At 43.8% G+C, this 18,682-nt stretch overlaps 1 pseudogene; it reads left to right on the top strand.

Moving 5' to 3' along the window:
• LOC123405063 overlaps positions 1-16,511 on the top strand; it is a 52,158-nt pseudogene extending 35,647 nt beyond the window's left edge.
• The last annotated feature ends 2,171 nt before the right edge of the window (positions 16,512-18,682 follow it).

Genomic DNA, 18,682 nt, shown 5'->3' with positions numbered 1-18,682 from the left:
GTATTAGTAGTTGACTTGTCAATTCAACCACACTTGAAAGACTTAGTATCTGCAGCAAAGTTTCAGTAGCTGAGTAGTGTGATAGTAACGGTAGCAGCGGTAACAGTAGCAGTAGTGACAGCAGTAGCGGTAAAGTAACTTAGCAATGACCAGTAGGAAAAGACTCGTAGGCATTGGATTGGTGATGGACAATTATGTCGGATGACATTCATCATGTAACAGTTATAACATAGGGTGATATGTAACTAGCTCCAGTTCGTCAATGTAATGTAGGCATGTATTCCGTATTTAGTCATACGTGCTTATGGAAAAGAACTTGCATAACATCTATTGTCCATCCCTCCCGTGGCAGCGGGGTCCTAATGGAAACTAAGGGATATTAAGGTCTCCTTTTAATATAGAACCGGAACAAAGCATTAGCACATTGTGAATACATGAACTCCTCATACTATGGTCATCTCCGGGAGTGGTTCCGGCTATTGTCACTCCGGGGTTGCTGGGTCATAACACATAGTAGGTGACTACAACTTAAAATATAGGATCAAGAACACACATATATTGATGAAAACATAATAGGTTCAGATCTGAAATCATGGCACTTGGGCCCTAGTGATAAGCATTAAGCATAGCAAAGTAGTAGCAACATCAATCTTAGAACATAGTGGATACTAGGGATCAAACCCCATCAAAACTAACTCGATTACATGATAGCTCTCATCCAACCCATCACCGTCCAGCAAGCCTACGATGAGATTACTCACAAACGATGAATAACATCATGGAATTTGCGATGAAGGATGGTTGGTGATGACGACGGCGTCGATTTCCCCTCTCCGGAGCCCAGAACGGACTCCAGGTCTGCCCTCCAGAGGAAGAACATGTGGTGGCGGCGGCTCTGTGTCGTGAAATGCGATGAACTCTTCTCTCTTGATTTTTTCTGGGCGAGAGAGAATATATAGAGCTGGAGTTGGAGGCTGCGGAGCCACGAGGGCCTCACAAACCTGCCAGGCGCGGCTAGGGGGGGGGTGTGCCTCCTGGGCTTGTGGGCTCCTGGCTCCATGTCTCCAGGTAATTCTTGCGCCAGTATTTTTTTATATATTCCACAAAAAATCCTCGTAAATTTCCAGGTCATTCTCAGAACTTTTATTTCTGCGCAAAAACAACACCATGGCAATTCTACTGAAAACAGTGTCAGTCCAGGTTAGTTCCATTCAAATCATGTAAATTAGAGTCCAAAACAAGGGCAAAAGAGTTTGTAAAAGTAGATACGATGGAGACGTATCAACTCCCCCAAGCTTAAAGCCTTGCTTGTCCTCAAGCAATTCAGTTGAGAAACTGAAAGAGACAAAAGAAAAACTTTTACGAACTCTGTTTGATCTTGTTGTTGTAATTGTCTAACTCATATTCGGGTTTTCAGCAAGATCATAAGCTAACCACATAAGCAATGACATTTAGGTCTCATGATGTACTCATATCAATGGCATAATCAACTAGCGAGCAATAATAATAAGTTTCAAACGTCAACACTTAAATCAAAACAATCATGAAGCAAGGTGAACAGATGGTATCTCGCTAGCTCTTTCTGATACTGCAAAACATAAATGCAGAGCACCTTCAAAGACCAAGGGCTGACTGAACATTGTAATTCATGGCAAAGAAGATCCAGTCACAGTCATACTCAATATCAATTAATAGCAAAGCATAAAAATGACGGAGGTGCTCTCTAACTGGTGCTTTTATAAGAAGAGGATGACTCAACAGAAATGTAAATAGATAGGCCCTTCGCAGAGGGAAGTATTGATTTGCAGAGGTGCCAGAGCTCAAGCTTTTAAAATAGAGATAAATAATTTTCGGTGGCATGCTTTCATTGTCAATGCGATGACCAAGAGTTTTCACCATCTTCCATGCTACACATATTATAGGCGGTTCCTAAACAGAAAAGTAAAGTTTTGACTCCCCCACCACCGATCAATCACACTCCACGACTAGTCGAATCCTCGGGTGCCGTCCATACCAACAACAATCCAGGGGGAGTTTTGTTTGCAATTATATTTTCGATTTGAGCATGGAAATGGGCATTTCGATTACCGACCCCTTTCTCGTGAGTGATAGTGAATAAACACGTATCGAGGATAACACACCTAGCATGGAAGATACTGACCGCCCCTTGTCACCACATGAGCAGTTCGGGCATACAAAACAGATTATTACTTGAAGGTTTAGAGAGTAGCACATGCAAATTTACTTGGAACGGCAGGTAGATACCGCATATAGGTAGGTATGGTGGACTTGTATGGAACAACTTTGTGTTTATGGAAGTGGATGCACAAGCACTATTCCCGCTTAGTACAAGTGAAGGCTAGCAAAAGACTGGGAAGCGACCAACTAGAGAGCGACAACAGTCATCAATATGCATTGAAATTAACCAACATTGAGTGCAAGCATGAGTAGGACATAAATCACCATAAACATGAATATCATAGAGGCTATGTTGATTTTTTTTCAACTACATGTGTGAACATGTGCCAAGTCAAGCCACTGGAATCATTACGGGAGGATACCATCCTATCATACTACATCATAATCATCTTGAAATTCATGTTGGCATCCAAGACAAGCCATTATAAGCTCCTAGCTAATTAAGCATGGCATCAGAAACTATGATCACTAAGTTGTCATTGCAAACATGTTTCTCTCATAACAATGCTAAATTAGGAACGATGAGCTAGTCATATTTACAAAAACATAATAGGTCGAGTTCATACCAGCTCTTCCAGGCCCAGTCACTTCATCATATATCATCATTATTGCCTTTCACTTGCACGACCGAATGATGTGAATAATAATGAGAGTGTTCGTGCATTGGACTAAGCTGGAATCTGCAAGCAAACTCAAAGGAGAAGACAAGCTAATATGGCTCTTTGACGGATAAAAAATTATGCATGTGAGGGCCACTAAACATTTTAATCATGGTCTTCTACCTTGACCCAAAGAAAAAGAAAACTATTTACACGGGAAAGCTCACAACAAGTAAAAGAAAAACGGGAAATCTTTTTGGTTTTTTTTAAACACTAAGCAAGCTGGAAAGTAAACTTACAACTATTTTTTTTGTTTTTCTCAATTTAAACAAACACACGAGAAGAAAGCGAGAAAAAGAAATAAACTAGCATGGATGATACAATGGCAAGGTGTGAACACCGACTATCAAAAGTGAATGTGTGAGCATGAATATAAAGTCGGTGAGAAACACGTACTCCCCCAAGCTTAGGCTTTTGGCCTAAGTTGGTCTACTCCCACGGCTGGTCCGGGCGATATCCAAAATCATAATGGGGGTTGTACGGGATCGCGGCAGCTACCGCCTGAATAGCTGCCTCACGGAGGCGAGCAGCCTTCGCCTCCCTCTCATACTCCTCTGCCTCTACTCTGGTTATGTAATATCTCCGTTTTACCTGAAAGTCAAAGAAGGCAGGAGCAGGAAGGGTAATATGAAAAACACGCTATCGGTTAAATATTAACCGGTATAGGATGGATTCATTATCCCTCTCAAGGAACTGATAACGCGTAATAGCGGCGCGATCAAGGAAAGCTGTATGGAGCGGGGGATCTCCTGTGCGGATGGGTATTCCAAGAAAATTTGCTATGCGAGTGGCATAGATCCCACCAAAGAAATCCCCTTCGTTAGCATTATTATTTAGCCTCCTCGCGATTATAGCTCCCATGTTGAAACTTCCATCACCCGTTACTGCGCTCTTAAGAATACTAAGGTCAGGTGCGCAGAGGTGACAATGCTCAATCTTGTTGTTAATGCATCTACCTATGAAGAGGGCAAAATAATGTAAGGGAGGGAAATGAATGCTCCCCATGGTAGCCTGCGTAATATCTCTAGTTTCTCCAACAGTTATACTAGAAATAAAATCTCTAACCGAAGACTTAGGAGGATCATTGGGGCTACCCCAATCAGGTATCTTGCAAATTCTATTAAAATCCTCTAAATCCATGGTATATGATTTTTCATAAAGATCAAACAGTATGGATGAGTCACGGCCAACTGAAAATTAGAATCTACAAACAAAAGAGGCAGTGAGTGTAGTATACTGTTTGCATTTGTTGGAGATGAATTCTTCGATCCCGGCGTTGTGAACAAATGTATCAAACTCGTCCTTGAAACCTGCATCAATCATGAATTCATCGGAAGGCCATTCACAGGGTTGTACCTGTGCGTTCCTCGGCTGATAAGGATCGGGCTCCCGAATCGAGAGACGGGGACCCCTTTTGCTTGAGGAACCACCATGATAGTTTCTCCTGAACATCTTCTTTTTCTGAAATTTTAGTGACTCAAAAGAAAAGTGAACAAGGCTCAACAAAACTCATAGCAACTACTCCTACAAGTGCCTAGAAGCCATATCATTTATCAAAACTACTTGGGACCAACTAAAATTAACATGCCAAGCTCAAGAATAGGGTCACCAAGACAGCAAAAATACGCAACGAATAAAGCACTAGAGCAAAAACTAATTGGACCAATGGAGGAATCACATACTAAGGAACAATTCCCCAAAACAGTTTGGTGAATGGGGCTTTGCACAAGGAGATCGAAAAATGCAGCATGAAGAGCAAGAACACGGGTTTGAGCTGTGGAATGATTTTTTCTGGAGGTAGAAGAATGAGATGGGAGCTGGAATAAGTAGAGGGGGCCACGTGGGACCCACAAGCCTGCCAGGCGCGGCCAAGGGGGTGCCCGTGCCTCTTTGTCTTGTGGCCCACTAGTGCATCCCCCTCACTAGCTTCCTATCTCAGAAATTTTCAAATATTCGAGAAAAAAGCATACTTGAATTTCAGGGAATTTGAAGAACTTTTATTTTCGGGACACTTTTCTAAGGGACGGAAAAAAGGAGGAAACAGGAAAAATAAAGCTAAATTTATCATTTTTCTTCTAAACAACAGAAAGTAAAAGTTCGGAATAGAAGGTTGTGACTTCTAGATTCATCCATCTCATGGTCATCAAAAGAAATCCGTCAATGAGGTTGATCAAGTCTCCTTGACAAACTTTTTTAGAATCACATAAAACCGGAGAATTTTTGAATAATCACTAGGTTACCTCAACGGGGATATGCATATCCCCAACAAGTTAATCATACTTCATCTTGACAGTAGGTATAGGGCATTCAAAGCTTCCAATAAGAATTGATGAAGATTTTTCAATAGCATTCATGCAATGAACTCGATATTGTTTCTTCGGAAAGTGCACCGTGTGCTCATTACCATTAACATGGAAAGTGACATTGCCTTTGTTGCAATCAATAACAGCCCCTGCAGTGTTTAAAAAGGGTCTTCCAAGGATGACCGCCATGGCATCATCCTCGGGAATATCCAGAATAACAAAGTCCGTTAAGATAGTAACGTTAGCAACCACAACAGGCACATCCTCGCAAATGCCAATAGGAAAAGCAGTTGATTTGTTGGCCATTTGCAAAGACATTTCAGTGGGTGTCAACTTATCCAATTCAAGTCTACGATATAAAGAGATAGGCATAACACTAACACCAGCTCCAAGATCGCATAAAGCAATCCTAACATAATTTCCTTTAATGGAGCAAGGTATAGTGGGCACTCCGGGATCACCTAGTTTCTTAGGAGTCCCACCCTTGAAGGTGTAATTAGCAAGCATGGTGGAACTCTCAACCTCAGGTATCTTCCTTTTATTAGTCACAATATCTTTCATGTACTTAGCATAAGGAGACATTTTGAGCATATCTGTCAAACGCATTTGCAAAAAGATAGGTCTAATCATTTCAACAAAGCGCTCAAAATCCTCACCATCCTTTTTCTTGGATGGTTTGGGAGGAAAGGGCATGGGTTTCTGAACCCATGGTTCTCTTTCTTTACCATGCTTAGCAATAAAGTCGTTCTCATCATATCTCTTGTTCTTAGGTTGTGGGTTATCAAGATCAACAACAGGTTCAATCTCCACATCCTTATCATTACTAGGTTGAGCATCATCATGAACACCACTATCAATATTATCACTAGGCTCATGTTCATCACCAGATTGTGTTTCGGCATCAGAAACAGAGACATCATTTGGATTCTCGGGTGTAACAGCAACAGGTTTGCTAGCATGCAAGTTCCTATCATGTTTCTTTTTGTTTTGATTACCAGGATGACTAGGTGCATCAGTGTTAACTCCTTGAGAATCTTGTTCAATTCTCCTAGGATGGCCCTCAGGATACAAAGGTTCCTGAGTAATTCTACCACCTCTAGTGACAACTCTAACATAATTGTCATTCAACTCATTGAGCAAGTCATTTTGAGCCTTAAGTACTTGTTCTACTTGAGTAGTGACCATAGAGGCATGTTTACTCAAAAGCTTAAGATCATTGACATTTCTATCCACACAAGCACTTATATGATTAATCATGTGAGCATTTTGTTCCAATTGTCTGCTAACATAATCATTGAAACTTTGTTGTTTGGCAACGAAGTTATCAAATTCATCTAAGCATAAGGTAGCAGGTTTATCATAAGGAATATCACTCTCATTGAATCTACGAAGAGAATTTACCTCTAGTACCTGTGTCGGGTTATCAAGACCATGTATTTCTTCGATAGGTGGTAGATTCTTAACATCTTCAGATCTAATACCTTTCTCTTGCATAGATTTCTTGGCTTCTTGCATATCTTCGGGACTGAGGAATAGAATACCTCTTTTCTTCGGAGTTGGCTTCGAAGGTGGTTCAGGAATAGTACAAGCATTATCGTTCCTCAAGATATTATTCAATAGAATTTCACCTTGTTCCACAGTTCTTTCCCTGAAAACACAACCAGCACAACTATCTAGGTGGTCCCTAGAAGCATCGGTTAGTCCATTATAAAAGATATCAAGTATTTGATTTTTCTCAACAGGGTGGTCAGGTAAAGCATTCAGTAACTGGACAAGCCTCCCCCAAGCTTGTGGGAGACTCTCTTCTTCAATTTGCACAAAGTTATATATATCCTGCAAGGCAGCTTGTTTCTTATGGGGAGGAAAATATTTCTCAGAGAAGTGGTAAATCATATCCTCGGGACTACGCACACAACCAGGAGCAAGATAAGTAAACCAAGTCTTAGCATCACCCTTTAGTGAGAAAGGAAACAACTTAAGGATATAGTAATGGCGAATTTTGCCTCATTCGTGAATAGGGTGGCTATATCATTCAGTTTAGTAAGATGTGCTACAACCGTTTCAGATTCATAACCATGAAAAGGATCAGATTCTACCAAAGTGATTAACTCAGGATCGACAGAGAATTCATAATCCTTATCAGTGACAAAGATGAGTGTGATGTCTACTACGCAACCTGCTCCTTGTAGACGTTGTTGGGCCTCCAAGCGCAGAGGTTTGTAGGACAGTGGCAATTTTCCCTCAAGTGGGTGACCTAAGGTTTATCAATCCGCGGGAGGCGTAGGATGAAGATGGTCTCTCTCAAGCAACCCCGCAACCAAATAACAAAGAGTTTCTTGTGTCCCCAACACACCCAATACAATGGTAAGTTGTATAGGTGCACTAGTTCGGCGAAGAGATGGTGAAACAAGTGCAATATGGATGGTAGATATAGGTTTTTGTAATCTGAAATTACAAAAACAGCAAGGTAACAAATGCTAAAAGTGAGCACGAACGGTATTGCAATGTGTGGAAACAAGGCCTAGGGTTCATACTTTCCCTAGTGAAGTTCTCTCAACAATGATAACATAATTGGATCATATAACTAGCCCTCAACATGCAACAAAGAGTCACTCCAAAGTCACTAATAGCGGGGAACAAACGAAGAGATTATTGTCGGGTACGAAACCACCACAAATTTATTATTTCTGATCAATCTATTCAAGAATCCGTAGTAAAATAACACGAAGCTATTCTTTCCGTTTGATCCATCATAGAGTTCGTACTAGAATAACACCTTAATATACATATCAACCAAGACCCTAATGTCACCTAGATACTCCATTGTCACCTCAAGTATCCGTGCGCATGATTATACGATATGCATCACATAATCTCAGAATCATCTATTCAACCAACACATAAAATTCAAAGAGTGCCCCAAAGTTTCTACCAGAGAGTCAAAACGTGTGCCAACCCCTGTGCATAGGTTCCCAATGTCACGAACCCGCAAGTTGATCACCAAAACATATATCAAGTACTCACATGAATCCACGTGTGCCAATCCATATGCATAGGTTCCCAATTGTCACAAACCCGCAAGTTGATCACAGCAGATAGACACGTGCAAGACATACATCAAGTGTTGTCAAAGACTCAATCCGATAAGATAACTCCAAAGGGGAAACTCAATTCATTACAAGATGGAGAGGGGGAAGAACATCATAAGATCCAACTATAGTAGCAAAGCCCATGGTACATCGAGATCAAGACATCTCAAGAACACGAGAGAGAGAGAGAGATCAAACACATAGCTACTGGTACATACCCTCAGCCCCGAGGGAGAACTACTCCCTCCTCATCATGGAGATCACCGGGATGATAAAGATGGCCACCGGAGATGGATATATTCCCCCTCCGGCAGGGTGCCAGAACGGGCTCCAGATTGGTTTTTGGTGGATACAGAGGCTTGTGGCGGCGGAACTCCCGATCTAGGTATCTTTTGGGGGGTTTCTGAATTTATAGGAATATATGGCGGTGGAATTGCATCAGTTGGGCCCACGATGAGGTCACAAGCCTGCTCTCCACCACCGGGGGGGGGGGGGGTGGCGGCGTGAGGGCTTGTGACTCCCTCGTGGCCCATCTGGCCTTCTTCCAAAGCTTCGGGGGTCTCCTTTGGTCCCAAAAAATCATCGTAAAGTTTCATTCCATTTGGACTCCGTCTGAAAATGGGCCAAAAACATGGAAAAAACACAAACTGGCACTTGGCACTGAGTTAATAGGTTAGTCCCAAAAGAAAATATAAAATAGCATATTCATGCATATAAAACATCCAAAGTTGACAAGATAATAGCATGGAACCATCAAAAATTATAGATACGTTGGAGACGTATCAAGCATCCCCAAGCTTAACTCCTGCTCGTCCTCGAGTAGGGAAGTGATAAAGAATGAATTTTTGATGTTGCATGCTACCTAGCATAGATGTCCTTTGTAACTCTTCTTATGTGACATGAATGTTCAGATCCGTTAGATTCAAAACAATAGTTTGCTATTGACATGGAAACAATAATAATTCAAGCAAACTAGCAAGGTAATCATGAACTTTCAAAATAACAACGCCAAAAGAAAGTTATCCCTACAAAATCATATAGTCTGGCTATGCTCTATCATCCTTGCACAACGAATTTAAATCATGCACAACCTCGGTATTGGCCAAGTAATTGTTTTCACACTTTTACTTTCTCAAACTTTTTCAACTCTCACGCAATACATGAGCGTGAGCCATGGTTTTAGCACTATAAGTGGAATGGAGTGTGGTGGAGGTTGCAAGACAAAAAAGGAGAAGATGGTCACATTGACTAGGCATATCAATGAGTTATGGAGATTCTTATCAATAGATATCAATGTGAATGAGTAGGGATTGCCAAGCAAGAGATGCACTAGAGCTAGGAGTATGTGAAAGCTCCTAAAGAAAACTAGTGGGTGTGCATCCAACTTGCTTGCTCACGAAGACCTAAGGCAATTTTGAGGAAGCCCATCATTGGAATATACAAGCCAAGTTATATAATGAAAATTTCCCACTAGCTATATGGTGGTGACAAAACGAGAGACTCTCAATCATGAAGATCATGGTGCTTAATATGCACAAGTGTGGAAAAGTGGTAACATTGTCCCTTCTCTCTTTTTCTCTCATTTTTATTTTTATTTTTTTGGTGGGATCTTTGGCCTCCTTTTTTTTGGTGGACTTCTTTGGCCTATTTTATTTCCTCACATGGGACAATGCTCCATCAATGATGATCATCACACTTACAACTCAAAACTTAGAGCAATGATGACTCTATATGGAATGCCTTCGGTAGTGTACCGTGGCAATGATCTAGCATGGCATAGACATTAATGGAAACATCATGCTAGCTATCTTACGATCATGCAATAGCAATGTAGACGTGATGGAACATGTCATGGTGGTAGTTGCATGGCAATATATCTCGGAATGACTTTGAAAAAGGCATAGTAGGTAGGTATGGTGGTTGTTTTGAGGGAGGCTAATGGTGGGTTTTGTGCACCGGCGAAAGTTGCACGGCACTAAGAAGATAGTGATGGTGGAAGGTGAAAGTGCATCTAAACCATGGACTCAACATTAGTCATGAAGAACTCATATACTTGTTGCAAAAGTTTTATTAGTAATCAAAACAAAGCATTCAACGCATACTCCTAGGGGAAGGGTTGGTAGGTATAAACCATCGCGTGATCCCGACCGCCACGCAAAGGATAACAATCAATAGACTAATCATGCTCAGATTTCATCACATAGCGGTTCACCATACGTGCATGCTACGGGAATCACTAACTTCAACACAAGTATTTCTAGATCCACAACACCTAACTAGCATGACTTCGATATTACGAAAACCACAACTCAAAACTAATTGAGATGAATCAAACTTCTCTAACTATTCAATGCACATGAAGGTGGAAGTTTTCGTATCCCTTTGGATAACTACCCCTTTTGAGACAACTTTAAAAGCATAGATCAACTACCAAGCCACGCACCGTTGTGCTCTAAAAGATATAAGTGAAGCACATAGAGCAAAAGTATCTAGCTCAAAAGATATAAGTGAAGCACATGTGAGCTGAATTGTCTACCAAAACATATAAGTGAAGCTCGACAAAATCATGGTGAGTGCATGTATATCTCTCTAGGTGTGCAGCAAGGATGATTGTGACACAACAAAAATAAAGTACTCCTACGATACAAGACGCTCCAAGCAAAAACACATAACATGTGGTGAATAAAAATATAGCCCCAAGTAACATTACCGATGGATTGAAGACGAGAGAGGGGATGCCTTCCCCGGGCATCCCCAAGCTTAGGCTTCTACAGCATTCTTGAATCAACTTGGGGTGCCTTGGGCATCCGCAAGCTTGAGCACTTGCCACTCTTTATCTCTTTGTCCATAAGAACTTCACCCAACACTTGAAAACTTCACAACACGAAACTTAAACAGAAACTCGTGATATCATTAGTATAAGAAAGCAAATCACCACTTCCTTAGGTACTGTAGCAAACTTAAATTCTAATTATGTTGGTGTTGGGTTGCCGTATTTTCAATCTTCCATGGCTAATACCCCCCCCCCCCGATACTATCCTTAGTTTCATCAAAATAAGCAACCAACACAACAAAAACAGAATCTGTTAACAGCAGACCAGTCTGTATCAATCTGTATATTTCGTATACCTCTGGTACTTAAAAAATTCTGAAAAATTACGACAGTCTGAAGAATTTGCATAGAAATTGGCCAAAAAAATCAACTCAAAAGCTCTTTAGGACAAAAAAGAAAATTATTTTCGTGAGCAGAAAGTTTCTGTCTTTTCCAGCATGACCAAACGATCATCCCCAAGACTAATCATAATGGTTTTGCTTGGCACAAACACAAAAAGAAACACAGAAGACACAATCATAACAGAATTATGATGGTGTGGAGAAAACAAAACAGGAAGCAACAAGCAAATAAAAATTTATTCATTGGGTTGCCTCCCAACAAGTGTTATCGTTTAACGCCCTTAGCTAGGCATTGATTTCAATGATGCTCACATAAAAGGTAAGGATTGAAACACAATGAGAGCATCATGGAGCAAATGGCTAGCACATTTAAGTCTAACCCACTTCCTATGCATAGGGATTTTGTGATAAAACAATTTATTGGAGCAATAATCAACTAGCATAGGAAGGCAAAACAAGCATAGCTTCAAAAATTTCAACATATGGAGAGGAAGCTTGATACTATTGCAATAAGTAGAAGCATATGATCCTCTCTCATAGTAATATTCAGTAGCATCATGAATGAATTCAACAATATAACCAGCACCTAAAGCATTCTGTTCATGATCTACAAGCAAAGAAAGTTTACTACTCTCCACATAAGGAAATCTATTCTCAAGAATAGTGGTGGGAGTATCGTAAAAGACTTGAGCACTACAAATTGTGTCCACAATGAAAAAGCAAGGTTTAGCAAAGGGGTTCTCGAGAGTATGAAAAGTTTATCATCCCTCTTCTTTAAAGCATAAGTATCCTCACAATAATCATCATAGATAGGGGGGCATGCTTTCATCAAAATGATTTTGATCATTCAAAGTGGAAGAACTAAAAACATCATCATTATCAAATATAGCATCCCCAAGCTTGTGGCTTTGCATATCATTAGCATCATGGGTATTCAAAGAATTCATGCTAAGAACATTGCAATCATGCTCATCATTCACATATTCTATGCCAAGCATTCTATGTAATTCTTCTTTCAGCACTTGAGCACAATTTTCCTTCCCATCATGCTCACGAAAGACATTGAAAAGATGGAGCATATGGGGCATCCTAAATTCCATTTTTTTGTAGTTTTTTAGCGAAAGAACAAGAAACAAAAAGATTCGATTGCAAGATCTAAACATATACCTTCAAGCACTAACCTCCCCGGCAACGGCGCCAGAAAAGAGCTTGATGTGTACTACGAAACCTTCTCCTTGTAGACGTTGTTGGGCCTCCAAGCGCAGAGGTTTGTAGGACATTAGCAATTTTCCCTCAAGTGGGTGACCTAAGGTTTATCAATCCGCGGGAGGCGTAGGATGAAGATGGTCTCTCTCAAGCAACCCTGCAACCAAATAACAAAGAGTCTCTTGTGTCCCCAACACACCCAATACAATGGTAAGTTGTATAGGTGCACTAGTTCGGCGAAGAGATGGTGAAACAAGTGCAATATGGATGGTAGATATAGGTTTTCGTAATCTGAAATTACAAAAACAGCAAGGTAACAAATGGTAAAAGTGAGCACGAATGGTATTGCAATGCGTGGAAACAAGGCCTAGGGTTCATACTTTCACTAGTGAAGTTCTCTCAACAATGATAACATAATTGGATCATATAACTAGCCCTCAACATGCAACAAAGAGTCACTCCAAAGTCACTAATAGTGGGGAACAAACGAAGAGATTATTTTCGGGTACCAAACCACCACAAAGTTATTCTTTCTGATCGATCTATTCAAGAGTTCGTAGTAAAATAACACGAAGCTATTCTTTCCGTTCGATCCATCATAGAGTTCGTACTAGAATAACACCTTAAGATACATATCAACCAAGACCCTAATGTCACCTAGATACTCCATTGTCACCTCGAGTATCCGTGGGCATGATTATACGATATGCATCACATAATCTCAGAATCATCTATGCAACCAACACATAGAACTTCAAAGAGTGCCCCAAAGTTTCTACCAGAGAGTCAAAACGTGTGCCATCCCCTGTGCATAGGTTCCCAATGTCACGAACCCGCAAGATGATCACCAAAACATACATCAAGTACTCACATGAATCCACGTGTGCCAACCCATATGCATAGGTTCCCAATTGTCACAAACCTGCAAGTTGATCACAGCAGATAGACACGTGCAAGACATACATCAAGTATTCTCAAAGACTCAATCCGATAAGATAACTCCAAGGGAAACTCAATTCATTACAAGAGGGAGAGGGGGAAGAACATCATAAGATCCAACTATAGTAGCAAAGCCCATGGTACATCGAGATCAAGACATCTCAAGAACACGAGAGAGATAGAGATCAAACACATAGCTATTGGTACATACCCTCAGCCCCGAGGGAGAACTACTCCCTCTTCGTCATGGAGATCGCCGGGATGATGAAGATGGCCACCGGAGATGGATTCCCCCTCCGGCAGGGTGCCAGAACGGGCTCCAGATTGGTTTTTGGTGGCTACAGAGGCTTGCGGCGGTGGAACTCCCGATCTAGGTTTCTTTTTGCGGGTTTCTGAATTTATAGGAATTTATGGCGGTGGAATTGCGTCACTTGGGCCCACGAGGAGGTCACAAGCCTGCTCGCCACCACCGGGGGGTGGTGGCGGCGTGAGGGCTTGTGACTCCCTCGTGGCCCATCTGGCCTTCTTCCAAAGCTTCTGGGGTCTCTTTTGGTCCCAAAAAAATCATCGGAAAGTTTCATTCCATTTGGACTCCGTCTGAAAATGGGCCAAAAACACGGAAAAAACAAAAACTGGCACTTGGCACTGAGTTAATAGGTTAGTCCCAAAAAATATATATATAATAGCATATTCATGCATATAAAACATCCAAAGTTGACAAGATAATAGCATGGAACCATCAAAAATTATAGATACGTTGGAGACGTATCAGGGTGAAGTAGCAAACTTAGGATCGTATTTCATTCTAGCATTCAGAGATTTTTCTTTCCACTTGCGTAATAAATTCTCAAGATCATAGCTATCCTTACAAGCAAGAAAGTCTTCAGCTACCTCTCCCTCCATAACATAACCCTCAGGTATATTAGGCAATTCATATCTAGGAGAGCTAGGTCTAACAGGTGAAAGAAGAGGTTCCACTTCGATAATTTCATCAGTTTGAGAAGTATCATCTCATTCAGCAGTAACTCTAGCAATTTGTGCATCAAGAAATGCACCCAGTGGCATATCATTATCAAGCAAAGCGTCATCATAAGCATCATGGATAGTAGAAGTAGCATCATCAAGCATAGGCGACATATCAGAATTACCAATAGGTGGTGGTGTCGCAAATTTACTCATAACTGAAGGTGAATCAAGTGCAGAGCTAGACGGCAGTTCCTTACCTGTCCTCGTAGTTGAGGGCAAGACTTTAGTTTTTTGATCTCTCGGATTCCTCATAGTGATCAACATACGTAAATCCCAAGTGACTCAGAGAATAGAGCTATGCTTCCCCGGCAACGGCGCCAGAAAATAGTCTTGATAACCCACAAGTATAGGGGATCGCAACAGTTTTCGAGGATCGAGTATTCAACCCAAATTTGTTGATTCGACACAAGAGGAAGCCAAAGAATATTCTCGAGTATTAGCAGTTGAGTTGTCAATTCAACCACACGTGAAAGACTTAGTATCTGCACCAAAGTTTCAGTAGCACAGTAGTGTGATAGTAACGGTAGCAGCGGTAACAGTAGCAGTGGTGACAGCAGTAGCGGTAAAGTAACTTAGCAAGGACCAGTAGGAAAATACTCGTAGGCATTGGATCGGTGATGGAAAATTATGTCGGATGTCATTCATCATGTAACAATTATAACATAGGGTGATATGTAACTAGCTCCAGTTCGTCAATGTAATGTAGGCATGTATTCCGTATTTAGTCATGCGTGCTTATGGAAAAGAACTTGCATGACATCTATTGTCCATCCCTCCCATGGCAGCGGGATCCTAATGGAGACTAAGGGATATTAAGGTCTCCTTTTAATAGAGAACCGGAACAAAGCATTAGCACATAGTGAATACATGAACTCCTCATACTATGGTCATCTCCAGGAGTGGTTCCGGCTATTGTCACTCCGAGGTTGCCGGGTTATAACACATAGTAGGTGACTACAACTTGCAAGATAGGATCAAGAACACACATATATTGATGAAAACATAATAGGTTCAGATCTGAAATCATGGGACTCGGGCCCTAGTGACAAGCATTAAGCATAGCAAAGTAGTAGCAACATCAATCTTAGAACGTAGTGGATACTAGGGATCAAACCCCATCAAAACTAACTCGATTACATGATATATCTCATCCAACCCATCACCGTCCAGCAAGCCTACGATGAGATTACTCATGAACGATGAAGAGCATCATGAAATTGGCGATGAAGGATGGTTGGTGATGACGACGACGTCGATTTCCCCTCTCCGGAGCCCAGAACGGACTCCAGATCTGCCCTCCAGAGGAAGAACAGGTGGTGGCGGTAGCTCCGTGTCGTAAAACGTGATGAACTCTTCTCTCTTGATTTTTTTCTGGGCGAGAGAGAATATATAGAGCTGGAGTTGGAGGTTGTGGAGCCACGAGGGCCTCACAAGCCTGCCAGGCGCGGCCAGGGGGCCGCGCCTCCTAGACTTGTGGGCTCCTGGCTCCGTGTCTCCAGGTAATTCTTGCGCCGGTATTTTTTATATATTTCACAAAAAATCCTCATAAATTTCCTGGTCATTCCGAGAACTTTTATTTCTGCGCAAAAGCAACACCATGGCAATTCTACTAAAAACAGCGTCAGTCCGGGTTAGTTCCATTCAAGTCATGCAAATTAGAGTCCAAAACAAGGGAAAAAGAGTTTGGAAAAGTAGATACGATGGAGACGTATCAGCCAACAATTGGTATCAGAGCCAGGTTGTCACCTTGGCAGATGGTAGGGCCAGATGAGTCCGGTGGTAGCAAGTCACCGGTGACTCCACAGACCTTCGACGGCAATGAGGTTGTCGTGGCAGAGAGGCCCATGGCGCGGATGGCACGCCACACCGGCAGTGCGGCATGGCCGCAGCTGGCGCAGAGCAACTACACCGACTAGGCCGTCCTCATGCAGGTCATGATGGAGGGAAGGCATCTTTGGGGAGTCGTCCAGACGGGCACGGCCGAGCGCAGCGAGGATCGCCTCGTGCTCGAAGCAATCCTTCGGGGGGTGCCCCCGGAGATGGGGCCAACCCTCGCCGCCAAGGCAACAGCGAAGTAGGTATGGGATTCCCTGAAGACGATGACACTTGGGGTGGCGCGAGTGCGCGAGGCGAAGCTCGCGACCGTCACCAAGCAGTACGGCGACATCAAATTCGCCGACGGTGAGTCGGTGGACGAATTTGCCATGCGCCTCACAGGAATGGTGGCTCAGATGGCGCAGCTCGGTGAGACAATTCCCGACAAACGGGTTGTTAGAAAAATTCTTACAGTAGTACCCAAGCAGTTCTCACAGATTGCTCTGTCGATCGATACTCTAGTTGATCTCGACACGCTCTCCATCAAGGAACTCACTGGGAGACTGAAGGCGACGGAGGAATGCCAGGAGCTGCATCAAGCCACCGACGAAATGGGGCGGCTACTCCTCACAAAGGAGGAGTGGAACGCCCGCCTCAAAACTGGTGACCAGCACGCAGACGGCTCCGGGGGCGGTTCAGCACGGGGCCATCACGGAAGGGGTCACGGACGCCATGCTAGTGGCGGCGGGCGTGGCCAAAATGGGGGCGCTGGCAGGGGGAAACTCGGCAACGATGAAGACCGCAACAAGTGTCGCTACTGCAACATCAATGGGCACTTGATCCGCGACTGCAGGAAGAAGAAACGCGACGAGTAGGCGGAAGCCCTCCTTGCTCAAGGGAACGGCGGGGACAACGCCGACCCCACGCACCTCCTCATGGCGCAGGTATGTGACCTGTTCGCGGATCCTGGCGATCGCGACGAGCACATAGAGCTGATTGAGGAACGTGTTGAAGCTCACCTGGGCCTGGCCACGGACGCATACAATGGCGTCTGGTACCTAGACACTGGGCTAGCAACCACATGTCAGACGAGGAGGCCTCGTTTAGTGAGCTTGACCGTCACGTCACCGGCATCGTCAAGTTCGGAGATGGATCGATCGTCGACATCAGAGGGCGCGTCTATGTGCTCTTCACCGACCACGCTGGTGGCCACCGTGTCCTGAGTGGTGTCTACTTCATCCCGCGGCTGAAGAGCAACATCATCAGCATCGGGCAGCTCGACCAGATCGGGTGTCGGTCGGAGATAGAGCACGGCATCTTCACCCTCTATGACCATCAGCGTCGAATAGTGGCAAAGGTGCAGTGCGCCGGCAACCGGTTGTACCCGTACGCGCTCCATCTCGCGCGCCCCGTTTGTCTGGCCGCATGGTGTGTGACGGACGATGCGTGGAGGTGGCATGCAAGATACGGCCATCTCAACTTCTAGGCGCTCCGTAAGCTCGCCCAGCAAGGACTGGTGCGCAGGCTGCCCTCCATCGACCACGTCGACCAGGTGTGGGACGGGTGTCTCGCCGGCAAGCAGAGGCGTGCCTCGTTTCCTGCAGAAGCAAACTACAGAGCAGAGCAGATCCTGGAGCTGGTGCACGACGACATTTGCGGGTCGATCACGCCTCCCACGGCAGGTGGGCGGCGCTACTTCCTCCTCCTCGTCGACGACATGTCCAGGTACATGTGGTTGTCAGTACTTCGTTCCAAGGACGAGGCCGCAGGTGCGATCGCGCGGTTCCAGGCGTGCGTGGAGACAGAGATGGGGCGCAAGTTGCACGCTCTGCAGACGGACCGCGACGGCGAGTTCACCTCCGTCGACTTCAGCAACTATTGTGCCGACCGTGGTGTGCAACACCATCTCACAGCGCCGTACTCGCCTCAGCAAAATGGCGTTGTGGAGCGCCTCAACCAGACCGTGGTTGCCATGGCCAGGAGCATGATGAAGGCCACGTCCATGCCTCGGGAGTTTTGGGGGGGAGGCGGTCACCACTGCCGTCTTCATCCTGAACAGATCACCGACGCGCTCCGTGATCCGCATGACTCCGTACGAGGCGTGGCATGGTGATCGACCTCCGGTACACTTCCTGCGCACTTTGGGTGAGTGGTTCACGTCAAGACGGTGAAACCGCGCCAGAGCAAGCTAGAGGACCGCTCCACTACAATGGTATTCGTCGGGTACGAGGAGGGCGGCAAGGCGTACCGTGCCTACAACCATGCGACCAAG

This window comes from Hordeum vulgare, chromosome 6H (assembly GCF_904849725.1).
Source record: "Hordeum vulgare subsp. vulgare chromosome 6H, MorexV3_pseudomolecules_assembly, whole genome shotgun sequence".
Lineage (NCBI taxonomy): Eukaryota > Viridiplantae > Streptophyta > Magnoliopsida > Poales > Poaceae > Hordeum > Hordeum vulgare.
The sequence above is the reverse complement of the archived record's forward strand: the minus strand, read 5'-3'. Positions and strand labels throughout refer to the sequence as shown.